At 26.1% G+C, this 6,063-nt stretch overlaps 1 long non-coding RNA gene across 1 annotated transcript in view; it reads right to left on the bottom strand.

Moving 5' to 3' along the window:
• Positions 1-728: 728 nt before the first annotated feature.
• LOC107878488 overlaps positions 729-6,063 on the bottom strand; it is a 16,681-nt gene continuing 11,346 nt past the window's right edge. Inside the window, exon 4 of the long non-coding RNA XR_007057855.1 lies at positions 729-1,082. This is a non-coding gene — a long non-coding RNA (uncharacterized LOC107878488). The remainder of the gene's footprint in view (positions 1,083-6,063) is intronic.

Raw genomic sequence — 6,063 nt, forward strand, 5'->3', positions numbered from 1 at the left:
AGTAGCAATGGAAAGCGTCCCAATTCCTGTGAAGCATTCTGGAAGGTGGATATATGAAAAAACTATGAAGAGTACATTACTGATGCAATATTGTTGAGCATGACAGTGTTATACAATCAACTATAAAATCTTTTGGCATCTCACATTAATGTGGATTTGAGCACCAAACGTATTCAAATTGAATATCAAATCACTAAAAATGTAGGACAAATAGAAATACATAATGATTACTTGTATAGTTGTATATTTGTATTAGGCGTCATAGTTAACAACATAGTTTTTTATGAATTTGTCTAAATGTATTTGCTAAAATATATATTATAACAACACAGAGAAAACTATATAGTATATGAATACATAGTAAAATACATACATGCAACAACTTATGTGTTTAATATTATATGAAAACAGAGAAAACTACATATATAAAGCAACATATGTATTTTGAATTATACGAACACAAGTAAAATACATATATAAATTAACTTAATATATATACATATATACAGTGCATAAGAATATGCGAAACCTTATATGTATTAAACATGTGTATGTAATGTAAACTGCATATGTATTTTGAAGATAAATCTGAATACTGGATATGTATATATTTAAATGTAAACTGCATCCATATATGTGTATATAACTGTAAACTTGAATAAAACACATACTATATAATTATCGAAAATATATTCAACACAATAGACTAAAATAAATAACTTTCGTTCACTTCAAAATGAATAACTTTCATTAACATCAAACGGAAAATAAGTTCAAAAAACTATTGCACTAAATTACTATCAACATCCAGTTAAATCTTGTCAAATACAAAATGGAATAAAATCATCAACAATCATACTTCAAATACTTCTATGACACTTGTTATGTTGCTTTCCCTAACATGCCCCAATGGTGCTTCATCGTCACTTTGAGCTTTTGCTTCTTGTTTTCTCATGCCGTAATCCCACAATAGTGAAGCATATCTTATACGAAGTACGTTAGGATTGAACTCAATCGAAGGAATGCGTTGACCATAAGAAAGACACTTTGCATATGTGGTTATATACAGTCCATGACCCCAACTGCATAGTTAAACAAAAAGAATACCCAAATGTATATTTCAACATTGCGATATACTAAAAATACATAACTATTATAAAAAAATACATATAGGCAAATACCTCTTCATAAATAGTTCATATATAAATGTATTTTTCATATTTACAAATTAGCATATGTATTTAATATATAAATACAAATAAATATATATTACCCTAAAATGTATATGTAAGCTATCAACTTCACCAAAATACATATCAGCTTCACCAAAATATATATTAGTAAATACATATCAGCTTCACCAAAATACATATTACCCCAAAATGATATCAGCTTTACTGAAATCCCTAATACATTGCAGTACATAAAAATACATATACACTGAAAAATACCTCTTCCTCCTTATCTTATTCCGATTCATTATCATAAGAATTTTCAATATCATCATGTACAACATTGCTTGAATCTTCAATTTCTTTAGCTATCCTTTTCTTCTCATATTTTTGCAATTTTGTGGCTTTTGGAGAAGGAATTTTTTTCAACAACAACTATTACTTCTCATTATTGAAAAATTAAAAATAATTTCAATAACCTAAAAATGACCAAATTCAATTCAACAAAAACAGTTAAGATCCTTCTTCAACAACAATAACTACTATTGCTTCTCAATGTTGAAAAATTAAAACCAATTTCAAGAACCAAAACTGGCCCATCAACCCAAATACACACAAAATGCAAATCAAAATTCAAAAATATAAATTAAAAGTAAAAACAAAAAGACCAAAAAAGAATTCATACCTGGAGAAAATGATGAATTTCAAGAAAAATAAACCCAAAAAATACAGCGAATTCGTAGTGAAATTTCAAAAAAAAAGGGGCTAAATTAATAGTAGAAGAATTTGAAGAAGAAAAGAAAACATAGGATTTAAATTTGATTTTAATGGAATTCCTAGGCTTTTTAGAGTTTTTTTTTTTTTTAAGTGGATGAATAATTGAAGCGTAAAAAAATAGTTAAAGGAAAAAAATTTGAAAGAGAAAACTGAGAAAAAGCATGAAAAAGGTAAAGTAAAAAACAATTAAAGAAAAGAAAAATATAATTGGCGTGTAAAAAAGAACCATTTACATGGTAACTTTTTAAAGAGGACCACTTTTAAAATAATGTTATTTTTGTTACACAATGTACTTTCATTAAAGTGTCACTATTTTTAACAATTTAAGTCTTAAGTATGCTACTTCATGTAGTTTTTCCTTTTTTGAAAACGATAAAAATGAGTTTTCATAGGGACAAACTTCTTGATCCTTAATTCCTTTGTAGGTTTGAATGGTCTAGATTATACAGCTCAGGCACCTGAAAATAGAACGCAATCATTCAGAGATTGATCTAGAATTTAATTTTTACTGTGTTTACCTTTAAGGTTTTTTAGTATTTTCTCTGTTATAATTTGTCATGAATTCTTATCTATTGTTTGTTACGTTTTATTAGATTTGGTGGAATAGCTTCAGAGACTCTTATACTTATTCTGGTTTGTCATTCTTGACCCTTTACTTCACGGGGTTTTATTTCATCTAGACCCCTGAACCTATTCAAAACAAGCATTTTAAACACCTCCAACCATTGACTAAATTATATGTGACATCAAACATTTTAAAAAGGAAAAAAGAAGAAGACAACACAAAATAATTCACAATTCTCAACCCCAATGTCATCTTCTTCACCCTCCCCTGCCCCTCGAACGATATGACATTAAATTAATTAGCTGGACCTATTGCGTCCTTCACGTCAAGGCAAGTGTGCAACATTTAACATCAATAGTGTTCTAAATTTTTACTTTGAACAAGCTCAAAAGTCTAGATAAAACTCCTGTAGAATATAGGATTGAATTGACAAATCAAAATAAGTACAAGGAGCTCCAAGTTATTTTGCCTTGAATGTTTACTTGTAAATTTTTACCGCATGGTTCAAATGAACCCGTATTGCAATGATGGATCCACCCTTTGAACAACACGATCATACAAAAAACAAAAAGCCTGAAACAATTAACGCGATAGGTAGAATATATTAATGTCAATCTTACCCTTTTGGTAAGGGCATTTCCAATCCACCTCTATTTTATCCTCTATACTCTATATTGGGGTTGGGTTAGGGGGAGGGGGAATAGAGGGTGCAACTTCAATCACCCTTCAAAATCCCCTATTCATTTTTCTCTATTTTATTTTTGATTATAGTTTTAATATTTAAACTGTATAACATTTGTAATTTAACATATTATAAATTAAACTCGATAATTTATTAAGTCTCTAGTATTCATAATTATTTTTAATATAATATTTTTATTATGTTAATTTTAAATTTTATTAATATAATTTTTGTGTAAATGGTGGTAGATGAAAATTATCTATTTGAACAATTTTTAGTTAGACACTAGTAAACTGATTCACGTTTCGCGCGATTACGAAAAAAGGTAAAATATCAATAATATTATTAAATACAATTTATATAATTTAATTTGATGAAATGTTTAGTAGACTTTTAGCATATGTATAATTTATTTTGTAGAGGTAAATGTTTGGCAAGTAATTACCAAACTTTTAATAAAGTTAAAAAGTTTCAATTCTAAACGAAAAGAAGCTAAAAACTTATGACAATCAAAAACTTATATAAAAACAAAATAAAGAGAAATCATAGGGAGAACATATGAAAAAATAAATAATGTGACTCATTTTTACAACCTCAACCATCATAAAAAAATAGAAGAAAAAATATGTGAAATTAATGGACAATCTTTCGAGTTTTTGTCGATATCCACTCCCATAATACCGAACACCACTTAATAGTCTTCATCTAATTTTTTGACTGAGAATGAATATAATAAATATAAAAAACATAACAACTTAAAAAATAATGCGACCATTTCTAAAAAGTCTTACAATACCTCTATTTAAGGGCTAACAATTAACAATTTATAACAAAAGAGATTTGAAGAATAATACTCAACCGCATGACTACATCTATATAATGGATATTCCGTGTTTGTGTTTGAGTGTATTCAAATTTCTTAGTTTGTCTATTTATTTTTTATATGTTAAAGTTGAATTCTGAATTTTAGTATTAGTTTGTAATGCTTGATTTTTCAAATTTGAATATTTTATTAATTTCCAAAAATAAAAGTATACATGTTTTTAGGTTTACCAAGTACATTTTGAATATAAAAAATAAATAATGCAACATCACTCTTATGACCTTAATCATTAAAAATTAAAATAAAAAAAATATATGAATCTATGTTCAATCTTCATAACTCTTGTCGATATTCATTATCACAAGTCGATCACTACTAAATAGCCTTCATCTTATACCTCAAGTCAAATTTTAACATGGATTTAATAAGTATAACGCCAAAAGGTAATGCAATTAATGTTTACAATGTCTTACAATATTTCTATTTGTAAACTATAATTTGAAATAATAAATAATGTCATGAATATGGTTATTACTTATTTTAGGGGTTATGATAATAAAAAATTTTGATGACTTTTTAGTTTCTTAACATTGAATATTTAATATAATTAAGAGAAATAAATAAGTGATTTTTAATTTATTTTAATCTAGAACATAAATGAGAAAAAATCAAGAAAATCCCAAAAAGAGAATAAAGATAAACTTACTTCTTGATCAAAGAAAAATGTCATACCTATTCTTTTATTCCTACCTTCATTACTAGTAGTAGATTGTATATTTTAAAAAATAAAAAATTTATATAACAAAATATCAATAAATTTTTATTTTAGCAATAAAAGAATCAATTGAAGAGTATTTCATGTTTTCCTTTGATACAGAGTGTAAAATTATGTTATAAAGTCTTGTTTTTGGAGAATACATATCTTATTTTTGGAGAAATAATCAATTAAAAATTCTAAAATAAACAACAATAATTATATTTATTCATATATATTTCTTAATCATTCAAACTTCTACTTTTTGAATGGGTTCAATCTTTTGCCACAACCTTTTTAATTGACTGACATAGTTTAATATTAGGTTATGAGATGTAATTTTTTAATTTTTTTTTTGATATTTTAAGAAAACATACTCAATTGAGGCGTTTAATTAAGAAACTTGAGTTTTAAATAAGAAAATAAAATGAAAAATCATGAGGATTAAAATTAAATAAATGTGAGCTTTAGTAATATACCACATAATTTAAATTAGAGAGAATTGAATAAAAAGAAGAAAAATGATCTATTAATTCTAAGTGGTTTATATGCTCCATTGCTTTCAATAATAACCTTAAAGTTTTTTTTATGTCAAATAATAAACCTTTATTCAAGATTTTCTTCAATATGTACACCGGGTTTTTCCTTATTTCAACATGCATTAAATTCATCTAGCCAAATTGAAACCTTAGTGACTATCCAAAGACATAATAAAAAATTTACAATTAATTAAAATGAGATTAAAATACCTTCTAGTATAAAAATCATATCCAAAGTAATAAACTCAACTCACTATTTTTCTCTATAATAACGGATTCTCACATTCTAAAAACTCCCTCACAAGTCAATCGTTTCTACTACAATTTGTAAATCAAGAAAGAATTAAAAAAACATGTGTTGCATAGGTAGAAAGAACTTGCAGAAAAATATAATATTCAAAAGGGACAAACAAAAAAGAACAAAAATAAAACATGTGACCTTTAAATTACCTGTTTCACAATTGGTTTAGTGAGAAAATCCAAACAAAAAATAGTAAACAGAAATACAAAACATAAGCAACTATTAATCTAAAAGGCGATATTGTTGCTTAAACTTGCTTTGTACAACTCTATCTTTTATATATGCAAAGGAAGGTGGAAATGAACATTGTAGCAATATTGAAGAATTTTCAGATTATGCACTATCCCATTTCAATGGAGTATTATATATTCACTATAAGAGACCTTCCACATTACTAACTCCTCTACTCTTCCTCATTCTTAAAATTATTATATAATTAATAGAGTTAAC

The sequence above is a fragment of the Capsicum annuum genome, chromosome 7, assembly GCF_002878395.1.
Source record: "Capsicum annuum cultivar UCD-10X-F1 chromosome 7, UCD10Xv1.1, whole genome shotgun sequence".
Classification (NCBI taxonomy): Eukaryota; Viridiplantae; Streptophyta; class Magnoliopsida; order Solanales; family Solanaceae; genus Capsicum; species Capsicum annuum.